Source organism: Dasypus novemcinctus, chromosome 5 (assembly GCF_030445035.2).
Source record: "Dasypus novemcinctus isolate mDasNov1 chromosome 5, mDasNov1.1.hap2, whole genome shotgun sequence".
Classification (NCBI taxonomy): Eukaryota; Metazoa; Chordata; class Mammalia; order Cingulata; family Dasypodidae; genus Dasypus; species Dasypus novemcinctus.
The window spans coordinates 107,112,038-107,127,483 of NC_080677.1; the positions used below are offsets into that span (position 1 = coordinate 107,112,038).

The following is a 15,446-nucleotide window of genomic DNA, read 5'->3' on the forward strand; positions in this document are numbered from 1 at the left end:
ATAGTTCCATCCATCTGCCCCATGGGACCTAAGCTCCCTCTCAATTAGAAACAGAGTGGGCATGACCATCCCCACATCCTCAAGACTGGGGAAAGAACAATGACCTAAAGTAGACTTATTACTATTCTACTATAGATTTATCATTATTCTAGCAATGGAAGAAGTCTTATCATTGATACCAAGCCAATGGCCACCAGAGGTTCTGAGGGATGGGAGAGGGAAGAATAGGTATAATATAGGGGCATTTTCAGGACATTGGAGCTGTCCTGAATAACATTGCAGTGACAAATATGGGCCACTGTATATTTTGTCATAACCTACAAAATTGTGTGGGAAGGAGTGTAAACTATAACATAAACTGTAATCTGTGATTAGTAACAATGCTTCAAATATGTGTTCATCAATGATAACAAATGTATCACACTACTGAGGGATGTTGTTGATGTGGGAAAGTGTAGGAGGGGGAGGAAGGGGGCATACGGAACGCCTTATATTTTTTATGTAACATTTATGTAATCTAAAGTTTCTTTAAAAATAAAAAAAATTAATTGAAAAAAAAAGTTATTGAAGAAGTGGATGTGGCTCAAGCAGTTGAGTGCCTGTTTCCCACATGGGGGGTCCTGGGTTTGGTCCCTGGTGCCTCCTGAAAAACAACAACAACAACAACAACAAACAAACAAACAATAAAACCAACTCAGGGAGCCCTTGTGACTCAGTGGTTGAAAATTGGCTTCCCACATATGAGGTCTGGGGTGGGTTCAAGCCCTAGCCCCAGTACCTAAAAAAAAAAAAAAGTTATTGAGTCAGTTGCAATTCCAGAATTTACAGGAAGACATTTTGTAGACCACTGATTAAATGTTTATTAATTTTTTTACTTTTAAAAATATTTTTGGAGTCAATTTATTTTTTTTCCCATATCTCAAATATTTTTGAGAGTCCTAGAAAAGTCTGCAGGCCCCAGGCAGTGGCCTTTTGTGACTAATGAATAAAAGGGACTTGCCTAGAGAAAAATGTTAATATTTGATAGTATATATAGTCTATATATAATAATGAGTCAACTCTCATTATTTGTGGTAGTTCTGTTCTATAAAGTAACCACAATTAGTGGATACTGAACCATTGTTCTGTGGGGGAAATACAGGGTTAGGTAGCTATGAGCCTCTGGTCATAACATTTTCATTAACTGATTAATACATGACCTTGCTTTACTTTGCTTTACTTGTGTTTCTGTTTAAAGACACATTATTTAATATATAGGTGATTCATTAACATTGAACTCAAAGCCAACAGCACTATAACTCATGTCTGAACAAAGCTTAACAAACATGTATTTTCTCTGTAAGGCGCCTCACACCCTTCTTGCACTTAGGAATAGTAGATAGCTCTTCAGTACTAAGTCTGGGGGCCATTTTAAACACCAAAACCACCAAGAAAAAAAGCACCAAAAAAAGGCAAAAAACACGGCAGCGACAAAACTGTAAAAAAAGACACTTGTTTATACCAGAAGAGTTGAAACAAGAAGGCAGAGGGTCTCCTTGTTCAACCTTAGCTGGACTCAATTTTTTGTTGCTTGGTGTATGTCTGTGAATGACTGTGAAAGTGTTGCACATATTGATTTTAGGGTTATGAATAAATTTTAGTGAGTAGGCAAATTTGCAAATATGGAATCCACAAATAATGAGGATCGTCTGTATATGTATTTATTATGGTCAACTTATATGCCACATATAGTGTTGAATACTTTTTTTGTTCTACTCTGCATTGTTCTTTAAGTCTTTCCCAAATAGGCCCTGGGAACAGAGGCCTGTTGTGCCTGCAGGACCTGCCCCCCCCCCACTCACCCCAGGGCATTCTCCCCAGACTATTGCTCTCAGTGCAGGTTCTGGAACCACACATCTCTAAAGTAGAAAAGGCTTGGGCACAGCTTCTCTCCACCAGCCTAGCCTTTCACATGTGAGAACACTGAGGTCTGGAGTAGTGCCTTGCCGCCAGTGGGTGGTTGGTTAGTGCTGGAACTGGACTGAGAATTGAGGCCCCAGGCCCACATACGTGGTGAAGAAGCCACTCTTTGCCTTGGATACACTCTGCCCGTTTTTGAGGCTTGGCCCTTACTTCATGGGACACCGTCTCTTATGCCTCACGTCCATAGTCCTCCCACTCCAACCCTCCTCCTACTAGCTACATCAAGCTCTAGCTTCAATTTCCCCATCTAAACTTACTTGGCCATTTTCCCTTCATTGCATATCTGTTGTTGTTCCAATGTTGCTGAAGCTATTGACAAAATGTTGGTAAATTTTAATTTTTTTCTGATTGTAAAAGCAATAGGTATACATGGGAGAAAGAAAAGAAAAAAGTCCGTAATTCTATCACCCAGAGATGATCATTGTTATATACAAATACTAATAAATAGCACAGCAAATACAAATAAATAGAATCATTGAGCAGCTGTTTTGTTCTTTAAAAAAACACTATGAAATAGTTCAGATAAACAAAGAAATGTTATTCATTCATTCAACATATATTTGTTGAGCACCATGATGTGCCTGGCACTGTTCTAGGTGTAGGTATACAGTAATTAACAAAATAGTCCAGGGAGCAGATTTGGCCCAATGGATAGGGCGTCCACCTACCACATGGGAGGTCCAAGGTTCACACCCTGGGCCTCCTTGGCCGTGTGGACCTGGCCCACGCGCAGTGCTGATGCACACAAGGAGTGCCCCTGCCACGCAGGGGTGTCCCCGCGTAGGGGAGCCCCACGTGTAAGGAGTGTGCCTCACAAGGAGAGCCACCCAGCGCAAAAAAAAGTGCAGCCTGCCCAGGAATGGCGCTGCATACACGGAGAGCTGACACAAGATGACGCAACAAAAAGAGACACAGATTCCCAGTGACACTGACAAGAATACCAGCAGACACAGAAGAACACACAGCAAATGGACATAGAAAGTAGACAACTGGGGTGGGGGGAGTGGGGGTGGGGGGAGCAGGGGTTGAAGGGGAGAGAAATAAATAAAAAATAAAATCTTAAAAAAAATAGTCCAACTCCTTCTCCTCAAAGAGCTACATTCTGGTGGGGGGAAATAGATAATAAACAAATAAGTATAAAATAGGCTTGGTGGTGTTGAATACTACAAAGAAAGAAGCAGAGAGAGGGAGATAGGGAGGACGGTGGTTTAACTTTACGTCAGATGATTAGGAAGGATTCCCTGAGAACTGACATTTGATCACACATTCATTTAACAAATATTTATTGAGCATTTAATATGTTTCAGACACTGATGACACAGAAGTGAATAAAAGAGACATTCTTCTCTGGGCCACTAGTCCTTCACTTCACTGCAGACAACTTGCTCTGCTCTATTTAATGGCCTGAAGACTGGCTTGTTCAAGGAAAGGGGAAGACAAAGAACTACTCTTAAAATTTTAGTATGAACATTTTAAAAGTCTAAAATTATTCAATATCTCACTTCGTCCCAAATAAAAGGACTTATCACTCCCACTTGTTTTTATTTACCAATTTTTAGTTCACCTAATTATATTTACTTTCCCAAATTAATCACTATTATTAAAAATTGTTTTTATTTTAAATTTGTTATAAACATGTTTTGAGTGGTCAAAATTTGTTTAGATTTATCCATATATTTTCTAAATGTTTACTCCCCATTCCTTTTTGCATGTAACTACTTCCTTCTGGGTTCAGTTTTCTTCTTTTTCAAATGGATACTTCAGAAGTTTCCTTAGTAAGGATCTGTGGCAGTTAACTTCATTTTTGTCACCTGAAAATGTCTTTAATTTGCCTTCACTATTTTTAAATAACAGCTTTATCAATATATAAATTTATAGCACACAGCTGCATGAAACCAACACCTCTTCAATGGACCCTATTTGATAATATATGATCATCTGTTTCCCCAATATAACAGAGTTAGAGTCATTTATAAATTCCCTACTTGTGATTATTCTACCCCTTTTATATGAAACTATAATTATCATTATATCCTTTGAATATATGTCTCAGAGACTTAAATCTTTGGATTGTTCATATGCCAGTTGAGCCCTGAATCCCAGCAGAGTTATGGCCAACACTTACCTACAGTTCTTCATACCTGCCCAGGACAACTAACAAAATGACAATGATGGATAAGCCCCATCCCAAAAAACAGGGAGAATCTACAACTACAGTTCCTTCCACCTGTCCCATAATATCTAAGCCCTTCTCTCAATCTGAAACAGAGTGGACACCATCCCAAATTTGTCAAACCTGAAAAATGAACAAACCTAAGGGGTTTGGGGTAACCATGGACCAATGTAGATTGTTTTTTTTTTTTAGAAGATTTATTTATTTCTCTCCCCTTCCTCCCCCTCCCCAGTTGTCTACTCTCTGTGTCCACTTGCTGTGTGTTCCTCTGTAACTGCTTCCACCCTTATCAGCGGCACCGGGAATCTGTGTTTCTTTTTGTTGTGTCATCTTGTTGTGTCAGCTCTCCGAGTATGCGGCGCCATTTCTTGGACAGGCTGCACTTTCTTTCGCACTGGGCGGCTCTCCCTATGGGGTGCACTCCTTGCGAGTGGGGCTCCCCTACGCGGGGAACACCCCTGCATGGCAGGGTGCTCCTTGCGCGCATCAGCACTGCGCATGGGCCAGCTCCACACGGGTCAAGGAGGCCCGGGGTTTGAACCTTGGGCCTCACATGTGGTAAGCCCTATCCATTGGGCCAAGTCTGCTTCCCAATGTAGATTATTACTGTAGGTATTATGTGGTAATGGAAGAACTTTTAACACTGATATAAATATAGTGGTTACCAGAGATTCAGAGAGGAGGGGGAGAGATGAATAGACAGAACACAGGGCATTTTTAGGGTTTTGGAATCGTTCTTTATGATACTGCAGTGATGGATACATAATATTATACATTTGTCAAAGCCTATAAAAGTGTACAGCACAAAGTATAAACCATAAACTATAGACCGTGATTAGTAGCAGAGCTTCAATTTGGTTTGTCAGTTTTAACAAATGTACCTCACTAAGATGTGAATAATAGAGGAAAATTTGCATGTGGTGGGTGGGGGTAATATGGGAATTTCCTATATTTTGATGTAACTTTTCTGTAATCTAAAACTTCTCTAAAAATAAAGTTTAAAATGATCCAAAGAAAAAATATAATTTATATACTATAAAATTTACCCCATTTAAAGTATACAAATTCAGTGGTTTACTGTATAGTCAGAGAGTTGTGCATCCATCACCACCATCTAATTTCAGAACATTTTCATCACTCCAGAAAGAAACCCCATACCTGTTAGCAGTCACTCTCATTTCCCTTCTTCTCTCTGCTTCTGGAAACCACTAATCCACTTTCTGTCTCTACCTATTCTGGACATTTCATGTTTCATAAAAAGAATCATAAATATGTGGCCTTTTGTGTCTTGCTTCTTTCACTAAGCATAACGTTTTTGAGGTTCATCCATGTTGTAGCATATATCTATACTTCATTCCTTTTTATGACAAATAATATTCCATTGTATGGATGAACTACAGTTTATCCATTCATCAGCTGATGGACAATTGGATTTTTCCCACTTCTTTTGCTATTATGAATAATACTACTATGAACATTCATGTACAATTTTTTGTGTGAATGTGTTTTTAATGTTCAATTGCTGGGTCATGTGCTAACTCTAGATATTGAAACACAGCTTTCAACCAAGGTTCCATTTTGGTTTACATTATGGTTTATATTTTAGACTATAAAATTTTCTAAATTTTTAGTTATCTTATGTTTTACATTTTAGCCTATAGACTTTTATACATTTTTGGTGTAATTTAACATGTTCTATATCCATCATAGCATGATCTTGTGTAACACTTCCATTGCCCCAGAGTTACCCTAATTCCATCTATTCAATACCTCTCTCCCCCTCCCCACAGCACCCACAGTGACAATATTTATTACGTGAAGGACCATATTCACAGATACTTGCAACAGTGTTGAGGGCTTGACATACTCGCCTGCCCTAACCCATTGGGAGCCACCAATTCTCTTGAGAGACGCAAATCCCTCTGAGAACATCAATCCTCCCCAGGATGTGGGTATCCCGTCACACTTATTGTATGGGTCTAAGAAATATTTACTGAAAACCTGCTATGTGGTAGTAGGTACTAGGAATGGAATGAAAGCAAAATCAGACCTGACAGTGCTCTCATTCAAGCTGTCAGACTTTTGAGGGGATGCAGACATTTATACACACCACAGTAGGGATTCCTAACCTTTTTTGTTCCACATACCCTTTTGCTGGTCAGGTGAAAACCATGGACCCTTACTAAGTCCACTCTATGATGTGTGCTATTTAATAAAGATATCACACCCACACCAACATGTCCCCACAAGAATAATGTTTTTTTGAATTTCAATTCAAATACAGACCCCTTGGTAAGAAGCCCTGCCCAAAGGTAAGGTAACAAAGTAAGAGAGAAATGTAAATCAAGCTACTGGAGCTCATAAAAAGGGTCTGAGGGTCAGAACAGGGTTCCTGGAGGAAATATGCTTGAATTGAGATATAAAGATGAGTAAAAGACTAGGTGAAGAGAAATGTCTTTCACGTGGAAAGAGTGGCATTAACAAAGAAGGGAGGTAATAATACCTACCTCACAGAGTTGTTAGGAGAATTATGTAAAATAACATATATAATGCATTTTTTGCAAAATACTTGGCACATGCCAGATATTTGGTGAATGTTTATTTTGTTCCCACTCTTCTTTATAATCATGGTAAATGTTAAAATTCCAGATACCCAAGCAAAACACTGCCATCCTAGTTATGCCCTTACTTTAAATCTCTCTACCACCCAGTTAGTGCTCTTTCCCCATTTCCGGGCTCCCAAACACTGCAGTATATTTATCATATTCTATCTTAGGAGCTAATTAGATGAACAGCCATCTTTTTTTGTCTTTAAAATAGACTGAAGTACTTAACATCCATTATTTAATATTCCTAACAATCTTAGTAGGTAAGAACTATCATACTTTCATTTTATAAATGATGAAACTGAGTCAAGCAAAGGTTAGCTAAATTACACAAGGACAATAGCTAGCAAATCGTAGAGAAAGATTCAAACTCAAGTCCTACTAATTTCTACCCTACCCTGCCTTGGGCTATTATCTTTTTGTTTACCCAACCAGGTGAGAAGCTCATTAGAGAACAAAAATTGCTTTCATACTTTTTAATATACTATTAGCTACTGTTTATTGAACATCTATTATGTGGCACACACTCTGCATGCATTATTTCTAACGCCATAACCCTCTGCTTTATATATTATTTTCCCTTTCTTTACAGATAAGGAAACTAAAGCTCAAAGAGGTTAATTAGGGGTACTGTTGTAGCTCAAGAGGTTGCTCATCCGCTTGGCAGAAGCACGTTATGAGGTCCTGGGTTCAATCCAGGCCCCGCCCCGCCCCCACACACCCCCGCCCCCGTATCTTCTTAAAAGAAAAAAGAGGTTAATTAACTTGTCTAAGGTGGTGTAGACGGGACTAGAATCCTGGTCCGTAAACCCAGTACCTAACTCAGAGAAGATAAGAATATGTGAGTTTTTAGATGGGAAAGCACAGGGCCATGCTCTCCCAGACCCTCAGTATCTTCAGCTGCGAGAGAGATTTGTTGGATAGGTGCCCATCCAATCCCTCCAGCTGTGAGAAAATAGAAATTTGGAGCTCACAAAAGAACCCGAAGGTTACATGATTCTTGCACTCATTTACTAATATAGACTACATTGAATAAAGTCCCTCAATGAGGCTTTTGTACAGATAGTCCGTAAAGTTTGTTTTTAAAGTGTCTGCCTGCTGCCGGCTGGCACGTCTCCAACACCTCTTTTCTCCTTTCCCAGCCCCTCCAAACCCTTCCGCAACAGGCCACAGAGAGCCGGGGAAGTAGAGGAAAGGTCACAGAGGGAGTGGCTTTGGCTCCTCCCTTCCCCTGGGCCAGAAACGCCCATTCCGTCCTTTTCTGCAAAGCCTGGCGGAGCTGTGAGCTCCGTGCCTCCCGCCCACGCAGCCCCGGCACTTGACCCAAGCGCGCGGGACCCAGCTCAGCGGACCTGCCTCGAGTCATCCCTGCCCGGGAACTTTGACCCACTGCCTCCTCCTCCCCAGAAGGCGGCTGAGTTCCCCACAGCATTCCCTTCCGCGGCGCGCGGACGTTCCCAGGGGGCCTTCGCACCCCCGATACCTCCGCAGGACTTTATATTCTGAGCTCTCACATTGGTTGTCCTCACGACGCGGCGGGGCTTGCTCATTAAGGCTTCCTAGCCCCCAAATCTGGGGAGAAGGCCGGATGAGTATTTCTGACTCCCTAGCTCTTCAGTTCAAGATGAAAAGCGTCTTTAAAAATCATCCAGCGCTAATGCCCTAATTTTAGAGGAGGAAACAGGCCTAGTGAGTGCAAGTGGCTTGCCCATATGCCGTTAGCAGCCAACACCAGGGCCAGGTATTTCCCATTTTCTTGCCATGAAAAACTCACAAGGAGCAGAACTTAAGACGATGCAAAAAGGCCTCACCATTTCAGAGATATGGATGGCAAATTAGACTTCAGGACTTGAAATTGGGGGTGGCAGTGGAGTGGCTGGAATCTTGGTACCTCAAAGAGGTGAAAAACAAAGCCTGTTTTGGTTCCTTCCAGCCCTGAAATGGGGTAAATACAGGTGTGGGGATGGGGGTCTGATGCCTTCTAACAGTTTGTACTTAGTTGAAATCTCTGGTGAAGAACCTATTTACCTCTGCCCGGACTTGGGTCACCTCAGGTATGTGTTTTTCCCACGGACTTGGTCTGGGGAAATGTGCTTTCTGGCTTCTTGAAAAGTTTTCTACGGCAGGAAAAGGCAGTAGAAGCTAACACACAGGGTTAGCGCAACGCCAGACCTCAATGACTCAGAAGCGCACCGCATGTGTCCTCCGAAACGGCTCTGCCGACACGACCCCGCGCCACAATCCCCAAGCCCTGACCCCTCGCCTGGCCGACTGGGACGGCGTACGTGCTTCAGGGCGCGTGCGCGCCGCTGCCAGTGCGCGTGCGCGCCTCTCGGGGGGCGGAGCCGGGGATATAACGAGGCGGTGCGGGGCCGGCCCAGAACTGCGCTTTGCTCGAGTCTGGGGTTTGAGTTCGGAGGTGGGGCCGTGTGCGTTAAGGACCGGCGCTGCTCAGTGACAGTTTTCTTTCCGACTCCTTCGCGACTGCAGGCGGACCTCTCCCAGTCCTTCTTTCTCGAGGTGAGCGGCTTTGTGGGTTTTCCTGGCTCCTCCCGCCTCCTTCCTGTCCCCAAACTCCTGGGCTGAGCTCCGGCCCGCCGCCTCTCAATCCCCGGCGGCGCTGCGCAGCGGGGACCCGCCCCCTCGCCCCAGGGTCCCCGGTCCAGAACCCCAACCCAGTTTTCCAGGGATGGCCCTAACTAAGGTTATTAGCCTCTGGATCCACGTGGCTTGCCCCATCCTCCCCAGTCCTGGGTTGGGTCCGTGCCATGCCTTCCCAGAGCACCCGTAACATCTTCGTGTTAACAGCACTTGGTGAGCTGTGTTGTATGATGACTGCTTATTTTCTTGGCTGTCTCGCCCAGCACTAAGTTCCATGAGGGTCGGATTCATAGCTACAGGATTTACTGTGTGGCCCAAGTACCTTATAGGGGGGCCCAACACATTATTTAGGGGATATTTGTTGAATGAGTGAACTTGATAGATGTGATCCTCTCAGAGTTACTTTGATTTTCAAAAAGTTATTGATGAACTCGAACCCTACTGAGGTGTGGGGAGACTTCTAGGCAGCTTGTTTTTCCAAGGACAAGTTCTTATATCTCCCTCCCTTTCTTCCAACAAAAGTATTTGGCCTGTACACCAGGAAGATTATTTGTCCCTGGACTGTAGTGCTTGGACTGTGCATTGCTCCTGGCAGGAATAAAGCCTTCAGAAGTAAATTAAGAAATGCTCTTGAAATAATCCAAGAAACAAGGCTGGCCCTGCAGCCATGGGGTTTAACAGTGTAAATATACTTGGAGAGTCTGTTGTGGAAGAACGTCCACTGGTTGCTGTTTCCTTGCTAGCTTCTTGGAAATTAGAAGGGTAAGGGTTAGATGTTAGTGTATCTCAAAAGGCTGTAGATCATCCTCTCCTCTCTTTTCTCAGGATCCAGAGCCCTCCAGAAGCAGAAGGCAGCTCTACCCTTTCTGCAGCGGAGTGGGATCCTTTCGGCCATGAAGCATATGTTGAACCTCTACCTCTTGGGTGTGGTGCTGTCCTTGCTCTCCATCTTCTTTAGACTGATGGAGTCACTGGGAAGTTTACTGGAGGGCCCGTCGCCTGGGAGTTCCTGGACTACCAGAGGTCAACTAGTCAGCACAGAGTCCCCCAAGGGTCTTCCAGACCACCAGTCTCCGCCCAGAAGGGTGCTATAAGACCTCTGTCCACCAGAACTTTGGAACACTGGTTTAAATATGTCCAGCCAGGTGTCCCAGTCCCTAAGCAGACAAGCCTAGGACACCAGTGTTATCAGAGAACTGACTGTTCCTGGGCCTTTGAAGGTCCTCTCCTTGATGCTCCTTGTCCTAGACAAAGAGCCTGTTTAACCCACAGGTGTGAATGGGTTGCCTGGGACTGTGGGGTGGTATGATGTCAGTCATTTCCCCAGGGTCTGTTGTATGCTTTGCTGTCTTGGACAGTGTGGTTGTGCCTTTTCTGATGGGGCCTTTGCTGCAATATCCGCTGTTGGGAAATGGAGATGTGATTAATCCTACTTAAATGTCTTGCAAAGCTGCCTTTAGACTTGGGTGTCTTAATAATTAATTTGGTGTTTGATCTGTCTGCTATGAGAGCTGCTCTGGGTTTGGATGACAGTCAAGACAGGTGTGGGGGTTGGCGGTGGGGAAGGGGAAGGATGCAATATTCGGTGTCCACTTCTTGATGGTTTCATTTCTAAGTCCTTCCTCCAACATAGTGTATATTGTGTGTGTGTATTGGTCTGAAGTGGGAATAAAGCCTTACTCAGGACCTGGGCATGATGGCCACTATGTGGCTTAAAATAATTTTTCTAATACAATAAAGTTGAATATATGTTTCTAGTATGTGTCAGGTTGATTTTTGCCTTGGAATTAGTGCTAGAGAAGGGTCTTCATTCCTAGATCCGAGTTTTAATATCTTAAAACTTTGAAACAGGAGTGCTTAAGATACTTTATTTAAAACTTAAGGTTGATAAACTCTGAATTTGGAGCAGGTTCACTTGGGTCTGCTCAGTTGTCTGAGCCAAGGCCAAGACTATTACCATCCTTTCTTGACTATCCATTTCTAAAGAAGAAAAATGGTTTCTGATCTAACCTCACTTTGAATCCTGGGAAGGGGCAGGGGAGAAGGGGGAAAGACAGTTCAGTAGGCCTTTGGCGTTTTTCTTCTATACTCTTAAATGTCATTACTTATCCATTGGAATGATTGCTTAATTCTGACTGTTCTCAGGGTCAGCTGGTAAAATGTCCCCACATCAATTATGATTATTTCTGTTCTTTCCCCCAGATCTAAGAAGCTTGGCCTTTACGTACTCAAAAATGGTGTTTTTTTTCTTGTATCTACACCCCTCATTCCCTGCCCAATGTGCAAGTGTATTCACTTCTCTGTTTACATTTTTGTCTTGGTGTGTGCGTCATCTTATGTATGATGAGTTAGATATATTTTTGCCAACGGTAAGAATGGAGTGTGATGTCCACTGCTTTCACAAATATTTCTGCTAAGCTAATTCCTGTGTGTGTTCCAAAACGTAAGTGTCACAAATCTCACCCTAGAAGTGCACTGTTTTTTTTATTATACTGTGGAAGTCATTAGCACCTTTTTACCAAGTACTTCCAGCTTCCCAGCTTTTGGACATAAGGTAAAATTGTACTCGTTCCCTTTGTGGCTGGCTGGGCCTCTGAATTGGCTATTGTCATTCCAAACGTTTTTCATTTTGTCTATTGTCAGTTAGAGATGAGAAGCCTTTGCTCCAGCCAATCATGCAAGCCTACGCATTTCTATAGTCTCTAGATCCCTTATGCCTGTTTGCAGGCTGGCCGGTTTTCTGAGCTCTTCTCTGCATGTGGTGATTTGCCAATGACAACCAACAGTTACCAATTCATGCTCATAAAGTTCTGTTCTCTGACTGCTTCTCCTAGATATACAGACTTATTTAAAGCATCTGTCTTCTAAGTTATTGCTGGCAGTAGTTCCACCAAATATTTTGCTACTGTATAACGTGGGCTGCCATCCTTTTAGCTTCCTAAAAGTTCTTTTTGCTGCCCTCCACCTGCTAATGTCATATATACTAGGGTTTTTAAATTTCTCTCCCCTCCTCCCAGTTGTCTGCTCTCTGTGTCCATTCACTGTATGTTCTTCTGTGACCACTTCTATCCTTATCAACGGTACTGGGAATCTGTGTCTCTTTTTGTTGCATCATCTTGCTGTGTCAGCTCTCCGTGTGTGCGGTGCCATTTCTGGGCAGGCTGCACTTTCTTTCACGCTGGGCAGCTCTCCCTACGGGGCGCACTCCTTGCACGTGGGGCTCCCCTACACGGGGGACACCCCTGTGTGGCAGGGCACTCCTTGTGCACATGAGCACTGTGCATGGGCCAGCTCTACATGGGTCAAGGAGGCCGGGAGTTTGAACCGTGGGTTTTGTTTTTTTGATATGCAACATCTCTTCTAATTTCCAATTTCTGTATCAGGATACTTTTGGTTAGGCTACTCTGCAGCAAATACCCTAATATCTCAGTAACTTAGAAGAGATTTATTAATTTATGTTATGTGTCCCTCATGGGTCAGCTGGGGATTCTGCTCCTAGTTGTCTTCACCCTGGCTGATGGGATTTCGACTAAAAAGAGATTTAAGGGCCCCTGATTCTCTAGGCAGAAAAAGGGATCAAAGGAGGTCAAATGCCCACTTCATTGTTAAGGAAGATTGTGGAATGTGAACCTGATGTTGTGGCTGAATGGAATTCTTAGGTCGTCTCCTTGGGGAGTGCGTTCCACTTACGGGCAGGATAGGGAGCTGAATGATTGTTGACCAACTACAAGGTTCATTAGTGGAGTCATTCATGTTCTCTAAGTATTTCTGCCCCCTACTTTCCAGGCACATGATAGAATTTCACTCTGACACCCTCATGGCTGGATGAGGCCATGTAATTCCGGCCAATGATTTGTGAATGAAAGTGACTTGGTCAAGTCTAGGTGGGATTATTTAAGTGCTGGTTCAAGACCCTCCAAAGCTGTTTTTCCCTCTGCTGCAGTGACCAGCTGTGCTCCAGATGGAACTATTCCATTAATGTAGGTCCTGTAATGAGGATACCATGAACAGAGCTCCCAACCAAACCCTGATGAACATTTAGTGTAAATGAGAAATAAATATGTTATATTAAGCTACTGGGTTTTTTGTTTGTTTTTTAAAGATTTATGTATTTATTTCCTCCCACCCCCACCCCCATTGTCTGTGTGTGTTCTGTGTCCACTTGCATTAACCAGCGACACTGGGAAACTGTGTCTCTTTTTTGTTGCATCATCTTGCTGCGTCAGCTCTCCATATGTGCCGCACACTCCTGGGTGAGCTGTGTTTTTTTCACACAGGGCAGCTCTCCTTGCAGGGCGCACTCTTGCATGTGGGACACCCGTACGTGGGGGCACCCCTGCGTGGCATGGCACCCCTCGCGTGTGGCAGCACTGCGTGTGGGCCAGCTCACCACACAGGTTGGGAGGCCCTATGGATTGAACCCTGAACCCTCCATGTGGTAGATGGATGCTCTATCAGTTGAGCCACGTCCACTTCCCTTTGTTTTTTATTGTTGCTGAAGCATAACTTAGCCAATTTTAACTGATATATTACACACAAAGGTGCCCATTGTCACTTCTGCTATTCAACATTATACTGGGAGTTCTAGCCAGAGCAATTAGGCCATGAAAAGAAATGAAAGGCATACAAATTGGAAAGAAAGAAGTAAAACTACATTTGCAGACGACATGATCTCAAATAAGAAAACCCAAAGACTCCACAAGAAAGCTACTAGAGCTAATAAATTCGGCAAAATTTCAGGGTAGAAGATCAATATGCAAATATCAGCTATGTTTCTCTACACCAGCAATGAACAATCCAAAAAGAGAATTAAGAAAAATTCCACATACAATAGCATGAAAAAGAATAAAATAATTAAGGAGGTAGAAACCTGTATACTGAAAATTACAAAATATTGCTGAAAGAAAAAAACAAATAAATGGAAAGACATCCTGTGTTTATGGACTGGAAAATTTACAGTTGTTATATTAATTGTTAATATACTTAATGTGCTGGGTAGCATAGTTATTACCCTTTCACTCCTTCACCAGAAGTCTGTCTTGACTGACTTCAAGGTGGGTGATGTTTTAGTCAGACTTGGATTTTTTTTGGATGTGACAATATGCTGAGACTGGCTTATAAGCAACCCAGTTTTATGCAGATCATGATACACTGAGACTAATGAGGGCAAGAAAAGGAAAAAAGTTTCCCAAAATGTTTTTGCAGAATATCACTAATATTTAGCTAATAGGTGCAAAAGTATATTTAGGGATCTCTATATCTCCCATTTGGAGATTTACAATGGACAGTAACATTCTAGTCAAGGTTCTGGAAAAATGGTCAAAAAAAGTATTTTTACTTTAATCCAATATCTCCCAAATATAATTAGTATAGAATTCATTTTTCATGGAAGATGCTTTGGGAACCCTGGAATGTAGGATGACTGTAAAACCCATTGTTACTGTTTGGTGAACATTGAGAGGACACTGAATATTATTACTGGAAAATATGACATACCTCTTCATGAGGAAAGCATTTTTTAAGCAGTTATATTGAGATGTATTCATATACAATCCACCATCCAAGGTGTGTAGTCAGTGGCTTTTAGGATAATCACAGTTCTACATTTATTGCTACAATTTTAGAATATTTTCGTTCCTCCAAAAAGAAAAACCCCATACCCTTAGCAGGTACCTCTTGATCTCGCTATCCTTCCCCAACCCTACATAATCACTAATCTAATTCTGTCTCTATAGATTTATTTATATTTTATACAAATGGAATCATATCATATGTAGTACTTTGTGCCTGGTTTCTTTCACCTAGCATAATTTTTTCATGAAGAAAATATTTTAACTTCACCTTCCAACTAGGAAGAACTCTTACCACGAAAGAAACATGAAAAAGATAAAAAGCAAGGTGGGAGTTGGGGAGAACAATAGCCATAGAGAATAAGAGAATGCTGAACTTGCAGGAAAGCAGAAAAGAACTAAAGATGCAGGACTCTGGCTTATTGGAGAGACAAAAAAACACTGCACAGACAGAGCCTGTAGTTGCAGTATGTATTAAAGGGCAGCCTTCCAAAAAGTCAATAGAGAAAAACTCAATACTCAAAGACTGAATAA

At 42.4% G+C, this 15,446-nt stretch overlaps 1 non-coding gene across 1 annotated transcript; it reads left to right on the forward strand.

The window, feature by feature from the left end:
- Window positions 1–8,924: 8,924 nt before the first annotated feature.
- On the forward strand, window positions 8,925–13,414 carry LOC101421143 (uncharacterized). The gene is made up of 2 exons (XR_009185882.1): window positions 8,925–9,261; window positions 10,168–13,414. It is a non-coding gene; the product is annotated as an uncharacterized protein (transcript).
- Window positions 13,415–15,446: the final 2,032 nt, after the last annotated feature.